This window comes from Rana temporaria, chromosome 7 (genome assembly GCF_905171775.1).
Source record: "Rana temporaria chromosome 7, aRanTem1.1, whole genome shotgun sequence".
Lineage (NCBI taxonomy): Eukaryota > Metazoa > Chordata > Amphibia > Anura > Ranidae > Rana > Rana temporaria.
Window position 1 is genome coordinate 8,845,256 of NC_053495.1, and position 8,186 is coordinate 8,853,441.

The 8,186-nt window shown below is 47.5% G+C and overlaps 1 protein-coding gene across 1 annotated transcript in view; it reads right to left on the reverse strand.

The window, feature by feature from the left end:
• RAD18 (RAD18 E3 ubiquitin protein ligase) overlaps positions 1–8,186 on the reverse strand; it is a 222,192-nt gene that overhangs the window by 153,069 nt on the left and 60,937 nt on the right. The window lies entirely within an intron of this gene.

Here is an 8,186-nt window from a genome sequence, read left to right on the forward strand (position 1 = left end):
CCGCAGGTAGCACACTCCTCATCGCGATGCACTCCACAGGTAGCGCACTCCCCATCGTGATGCACTCCGCAGGTAGTGCACTTCTCATCGTGATGCCCTCTGCAGGTAGCGCACTCTTCATCGCTGCACTCCTCAACCCTGCACGTAGCGCACTCTTGAGCGCTGCACTCTATATGTAGCGCACTCCTCAACCCTGCATGTAGCGCACTCCTCAACCCTGCACTCTATATGTAGCGCACTCTTCTGAACTCTGTACAAAGCGCACCCCAGACACAACCAACTGCTAAAGCAGGCAGCGATAAAATTGAGTTTAACACCCCCTGCTCTAGACCTCGATTAAAAGGCACACCATACACAAAATATGTAATAAAAATGGGTTATTTTTTGTGGCCCATTTACAAACACTACTTATTGGGGAGTTTTCCTTTTTTTTCTCTGCCAGCTTTGTTCTATACCGGTGGAATCTACATTAAAGAAAGACATAAAGTCTTTAAAGTCCTAATTACGTTTATTGCCGTAGCTCCAAGGAGATCACCTGCTTTCTTCTTTTACTGTCAGGAAGGCATTAAAATGATCCGCTCTCACATGGAGACTCCCTGGGGTGGGTAATAACAACTCATCCATATGTATATATTGCAGGCAGCAAGAGTCACAGAAGTAAAAAAAGAAAAAAAAGAAAAAAAGAAAAACAAAATAAAAATAAACCAGGTGATATCAGCATGGTACTTCTTCAAAAGAATAAACCCGATTGGGCACAGCTGGGCTGATCAGAAAGCTGCAAGTGTTGCCTTTAACCCAGATCCAGCTTCATACCAAGTGCAGCATGCCACGTAATTGGTCAATGTAACATTTCCAGCCATTACCTGTCATGGAGATCACAGTGTGACAATTGCCTTCATTTGCTTTCCCTAGTAAAATGGTGGCACCCTCTTTGTTCCGGCACCACCCAGAGGCACCATCTACTTCCTGGACGGAGATGACGGCCTAAAGATGACGCGGTCATGTAAACCCTGGTGCCTGTGCAGCGCGCAGACTTCATGCAACAACATTGGTTAACATTTACTAAATAAAATCAAAGTGGCAACTCACATTGTAGCACCTTGAATGGTTCTCATGAGACCAGAGGGAGACGAGTCCAGCTGCAGCACGCTTGCCTCGGGACAGTGGCGAGGCCGAGATGTCCTTTCGGCTGTCACTTCTGCCGGGTGGATCTGCCGTAGCTGTCCCAATGATAGCAAAAGCAGTCAAACGTTACTGTGCAAGTGGAGTCCCAATGGGTGTCCAGGGAACAGGCAACACGCTTCAAGGGCTACGCTTTCCCAAGTTAACCTGTTTCTCAAGCAACACGTTTCGAGGGTTATGCGCTTTCTCAAATCTCGAAAAAGAGGCTAACCCTCGAAATGTGTTGCTTTTTCCTGGACACAGCTTGCACCTTCCTTTTTACTTCAGGGAAAAAGTAGTTAGCAGCAATGGTCAAACTAGTTCCTCCTTAAAAGGTGTTGTAAAGTTATTTTTTTTTTAAACAACAAACATGTTATACTTACCTCCACTGTGCAGCTCGTTTTGCACAGAGTGTCCCTGAACCTGGTCTTCTTGGGTCCCTTGACGGGTGTCTCGGCTCCTCCTCGCAAGAGCTCAACACCTTCATGCGAGCGAGTTCGCATGGTGATGAGTTCCTGCGGGCGCGCTCTAGTAATACAGCCGGCGGCTATTGCCGCTTACTGTATAAGGGGCTTTAAGTGCCCAGTGGTCAAGTGGTTAATAAATGTTACCCAATTTTATTGCACAAGATTCATGCGATTCTATTCACTTTTTAGGCAGCCTGATTGCATCACACCAAAAAAAAAAAAAACTATCTGGGCTTTAACCGCTTGAGGACCGCTGCACGACGATATACGTTGGCAAAATGGCGCGCTCACGACCCGGTCCTCTTTGTGACCGTCCTCGCGAGAAAAGCGGACCCGATCACCGCCGGCGTCCTGCGATCGGGTCACAGGGAGGAAGAACGGGGAGAGGTGAGTGTAAACAAACCTCTCCCCGTGCTTCCTAGTGAGCCTGTCTCTGATTGTCTGTTCCCTGTCATAGGGAAAGACGATCAAAGACGTCACACGCACAGCCACGCCCCCCCCCCCACAGTAAGAATCACTCCCTTAGGGCACACTTAACTCCTACAGCGCCCCCTCCTGGTTAACCCCTTCACTGCCAGGGTCATTTTTATAGTAACCAGTGCATTTTTATAGCTGTAAAAATGACAATGGTTCCAAAAAAAATAGTGTCAAAAGTGTCCAATGTGTCCGCCATAATGTCGCAGTCACGATAAAAATCGCTGATCGCCGCCATTACTAGAAAAAAATATATATAAAAAAAAATGCCATAAAACTATCCCCTATTTGATAGACGCTATAACTTTTGTGCAAACCAATCGATAAACGCTTATTGCGATTTTCTTTACCAAAAATATGTAGAAGAATACGTATCGGCCTAAACTGAGGAAAAAAAAAATGTTTTATATATTTTTTGGGGGATATTTATTATAGCAAAAAGTTAAAAATTGTATTTTTTTTACAAAACTGTCGCTCTATTTTTGTTTATAGCGCAAAAAATTAAAACCGCAGAGGTGATCAAATAACACCAAAAGAAAGCTCTATTTGTGGGGGGAAAAAAGGACGCCAATTTTGTTTGGGAGTCACGTCGCACGACCGCGCAATTGTCAGTTAAAGCGACGCAGTGCCGAATCGCAAAAAGTATACTGGTCCTTTAGCTGCATAATGGTTAATCTAATAAAAATTTTGTCGTAGGCCTGGAATAGAGACGGTTAACGTAAACTACCAATTAAGCAAAAAAAAAAAGACGCAATTCCTCTATGAATAGGTCGGACGGCCAATAATAATCTCTCTCAATACACAGATGAATATTTTTGATTTGAGATGGGAAAACAATATGAGAAAGTTACCGTGGTTACAGAACACTCGATACGCCGTTATTAAATCTCGACGGTGACGTCAGTCCGAGTCTAAGTACTGCAAAATGAGAGCAGGGCCACTTCAACCCGAGAGTATTGAACTTATTTGCAGGATGAACTCTGCAAAAACAACGAGGCCACTTTACCAAAAAAAAAACAAGGGCAAGAATAGACTGCCAGGGTACGATAGGAGAGGGTGACCGCGAATATGAGTGTATAGTTCCTCGCTCACCTGCAAGATCGCAAATCAACCTGACCACACGCTGTTCAGTGCAAAAAATGACTATATTCATGATAGAAGGGAGATTTACTAAAACTGGTGCAGACAGAATCTGATGCAGCTGTGCATAGTAACCAATCAGCTTCCAGGAAAATGCTCCCTGCACTACTTTAGTCCGACTTTGATCCTACAGCCCATTGATTATCATTGAAGTCGGGATCGCCGCCTTAACTGCTCCGACTTTGGCAAGTGACTTGCTCTGATGATCTTGAAGGAGAACTCCACGCCAAAAATAAAAAAAAAATAAACGGAATGGGTTCCCCTTCCAAGAGAATACTAGGCTCTTCGGTCTGGTACGGATTTTAAGGGGAACCTTAAGGAAAAAGAAGGGGGGAGGGGACGAGCGAGCGCCCCCCCGAGCCGTACCAGGCCGCATACCCTCAACATGATGAGGACACGGGCCTCTTCCCGACAACCCTGGCCATTGGTTTTCGGGGTCTGCGGGTGGGGGGCTTATCAGAATCTGGAAGCCCCCTTTAATTTGGGGCAGGTGGGCCCCTGCATCCCACCCTATGTGAATGAATATGGGGTACATCGTACCCCTACCCATTCACCTTTTAAAAATAAAACACAGCACACAGCGTGTTAAAGTAACTTATTAAGGCAGCTCCGGGGGTCTCGTCCGACGACTTCTCCCCTCTCCGGCTCTTCTACCTCCTCTGCCTCTGCTGGTTCTTCTCTGCTCTCCACTGACGTTTCTAGCCCTCTCCGCTTATTCTCCCTCTCCCTGTCCACTGTGTTCTGCCGGGTCTTCTCGCTCTTTTGCGGAGACTTATCCACTGCCTTCTCCCTCTGTTTTTCTTCTGCTGTTGACTCGACGCTCTCTCTCGCTCTTAAGTTGGGTGCACGGTGTGCCACTACTTATATTGGCATGGGGCGGGGTCACCCGGAGGCCCCGCCCCTTATAACGGCACCCCCGGCAGGATGGGTGGTGACGTCATAAGGGGATGGGCCTCCGGTGACCCTGCCCCGTGGCAATATAAGTAGTGGTACACCACACACCCGACAGAGCGGGAGAGAGCATCGCGTCAAAAAAAAAAAAAAAAAACAGAGCGGGAAAACAGAGAAGATGACCCAGCAAAAGAGCGACCCAGAAGTTAGAGGAGAAGACCCGACAGAGGGAGAAGAAGCGGAGAGGGCTAGAAGACATCAGCGGAGAAGACCCAGAGAGGGGAGAAGACCCAGAGAGGGGAGAAGACCCAGAGAGGGGAGAAGACCAAGAGAGGGGAGAAGACCAAGAGAGGGGAGAAGACCAAGAGAGGGGAGAAGACCCAGAGAGGGGAGAAGACCAAGAGAGGGGAGAAGACCAAGAGAGGGGAGAAGACCAAGAGAGGGGAGAAGAACTGGAAGGAGGCAGAAGACAACAGCGGAGGAGGCAGAAGACAACAGCGGAGGAATCAGTGAAGAGCCGGTGAGGGGAAAAGTCGTCGGAAGAGACCCCCGAAGCTGCCTTAATAAATTACTTTAACACCCTTTGTGCTGTGTTTTATTTTTGACACTTTTTTTACAGGTGAATGGGTAGGTGTGCGATGCACCCCATGCTTATTCACATAGGGTGGGGGGCCTGGGATCTGGGGGCCCCCTTTGTTAAAGGGGGCTCCCAGATTCCGATAAGCCCCCCGCCTGCAGACCCCGACAACCAACGGTCAGGGTTGTCGGGAGGAGGCCCTTGTCCTTATCAACATGGTTGGGGTTAGATGGGGTAGGTGGTACACTTTGGTGGGGGTGGGTCAGCCATGCCCTGTGACCTTTGACCTCTGGGGGAGGTCCCTGTTCCAATTCCTAAATTCATAAAGAAGGGGGTTAAATATTCCAGCGCCGAAGTGGTTAAACAAGGATAGGGCTATATATAGGAAGAGAATGGATATAATTGGGAAATCAGAAGTCGATCAGTACAATGCTAGGATCACGCTCCTGCAGCAGTGATCAGGATCTGTAACTCTAATAAGATGACAATGCTGTCATGTTCCACCACGCACACGCAGTGTTAGTCCCATTGGCCTCTAGCTATATTCTATTTTCTGAACATCCATAAAGAACACGCAGTATTAATAACAGTCTTGTTTTTCTCCCGTCAACTTCACTATCCCTGGGAATCTGTCAACATGTGATGCGTGAGGAGGCGCGGATCAAAGCGAAGTACGGGATGGTGTGTCATTACTGCGTCAGCCAGACAGCAGATCGCACAGACGAGAGAAAACCAAAGCCTAAAATTACAAGCTGGTAATTAACACTTTTTATTTAGCGGATTAAAAGATTGCAGCTGAAATCTACCAAAAAATAAAAAAATTCTCATAATTGTGTTTCACGCCCGTCAATCTGAAAAGAGCCGAGAAGAGTCCGCCGAAAACCCAATCAAATGTCTGACAGATAAACAGGTTGTTATCTTTTCTCACATTCAAGCCGATCACACGATCGGATTATCCGACGGGAATTGTGCGATGACGGGCTGTCGTCGGAAAATCCGACCGTTTGTACGCTCCATCGGACAAATATTAATCGGATTTTCCGCGGACAAATGTGGGCTAGCACGCGTTAAAATTGTCCGACAACAAATGCGTGCTGTCGGATTATCCGATCGCGTGTACACAAGTCCTTCGGACAAAACCCCCAAAGTACAACCACGCATGCTCAGAAGCAATGCTCACCATAACACAACATTAGCGGAATTTGCCCAAAGGGTGGGGCTAAAGAGCTGAAAAAAAACCACATGGTTTTGTGCTTGTTGGCTGACATTTCTTTGCCGTTTGTATGCAATCCAAGTTCACGGCCAACGCACTTCGGACAAAAGTCCTACGCTTTGTCCGATGAAAATCCGATCCTGTGTACAAGGCTATAGAGAGAGACGTTGCGGTATCTATCTAGACAGGGAAGCCAGAAAATGCGCAATTCTGAACTCACTGCGCACATTGGAAGGAGCCACATTGCTACACCAATCAGAGGTTTCTTTTGCTACAAAATTACCTAGAACCTCCCCTAAAATATATAATTTTTTTAAGCAGAGGCCCTAAAGAATAAAATGGTGGTCATTGAATTTTTGTCACACGGTATTTGCGCAGTGGTTTTTTTTATACAATTTTTTTTTGGGGGGGAATGTACTTTTTTTTATTTTAAGTTCAGCCAAGCCGTCCTTGGGCCTTTCCAAGTGTTACCTCTTCGGCGCCGCCCCCCACCTCTGGCCACATGCGGTATTGCATGCCATAGAAGTCAATGTGGAACAAATTATTTTCGTTTCCATTGACTTCTATGGGCAAACTCGCTTTGATATGCAAGTGCTTTGGATAACGAGCGTTCTCCTGGAACGGATTATGCTCGTAATCCAAGGTCTCATTGTACTTATCCTAAAACGGGCGCCCGATCACCGCTGAGGGGGCCCAACACGTTCCCCCGCCGTTTCTTCAGGGTTTGCGGACTCCGGCGCTGTGAGTGGCCGGAGTGGCGTTCTGGCAAGAAGCTCTGAAGTTACGGCACGATTTGCCGGGCCTTCAGAGCGCATGCGCCGCTGACGTCAGCGACTGCATGCAGGGTTACCATCTCCTAAACGGTGCCCATTTAAGAGATATTCATTTCACCTACAGATAAGCTAATAATAAAGGTAAAAATAAGTTTTGTTACTGTTCAGGGGTAAAAAGTAGGGTTGTCCCGATACCACTTTTTTAGGACCGAGTACAAGTACCGATACTTTTTTTCAAGTAGTCGCCGATACCGAATACCGATACTTTTTTTAAATGTCATGTGACCATTTTCAAACCACAATACAGACTAAGGATATTTTCTTTAGAATCATGAAGAACTGGTACATCATGGTGTGGGGCTGTTTTTTAGCATACGGTACTGGAAAACTACATGTCATTGAAGGAGTGATCACTGTCAGTGCAGCTCATCGGTGCCAGTGCCCAAAAGTGCAGCTAGCCAGTGCCACCTATCAGTGCAGATCAGTGCCCATTAGTGCATCAGTGCAGGGAGGCAGCTTATTAGTGCATCTCATCAGTGCCACCCAATCAATGCCAGTGCCACCTATCAGTGCCATCCATTTATGAGTGCCATTCAATCAATGCCAGTGCCACCTATCAGTGCCATCCAATGGCACTGATAGGTGGCACTGGCATTGATTGGATGGCACTCATAAATGGATGGCACTGATAGGTGGCACTGGCATTGATTGGATGGCACTCATAAATGTGGCACTGATGAGATGCACTAATAAGCTGCCTCCCTGCACTGATATAGCACCCCCCCCAAAAAAAAAAAAAAGTTAACCACTTCAGGTTCGTTGCAGCCAGTACTGTACCCACACTTCTTCTGCACAATTAAACGTTATCATCTGTATGACAGTGACTTCCCCAGCGCTCATGGCTTACTTGCTTTTTACTGTACTTTTCCTGTCGATCGTGCGGTGCGGTCCTTTCGCAAGGCAATGGAGACTCCTAGGACGCCAGGGACGGCCTCTGGATGACATCACGCACGCAGCCGGGGGACGTCAAGCTCTGCCTACAGTCAGTGTCTGTGTTCAGTACAGTACTGAAGGGGAGGAGCACGCTCAGCCTCGGCGCACTGGCACCGCCCGCGCTACAAGAGGCTGTGTTGTTGTGGATAGCCGCGGCTCTGCTGTGAATCATAGCAGCGGCTCGCGGCCCACGGCCCGTGATTAAATGTTGTTCACTGCGTCAATTGGGCCTATATCATAATGCAGGCTGCAGCTGCCTGGACGTGTGGATTTATTATATAGCGGTCGTCGGCCGGCCGCCGGGCCCTGGTGAGAGAATTAAGTTTGGGCCTATATTATGATGGGGGCCTGGAGCTGCAGCTCAATCAGCCCCACGGTTAATCCGGCCCTGCCTCTATGCACCGCTCGATGTCACAAAAAAAAAAAAAAAAAAAGTATTCTATTTTGGTATCGGGAGTATTTGAGCGAGTACGAGTACTAGCGCAAATACTCGGTAT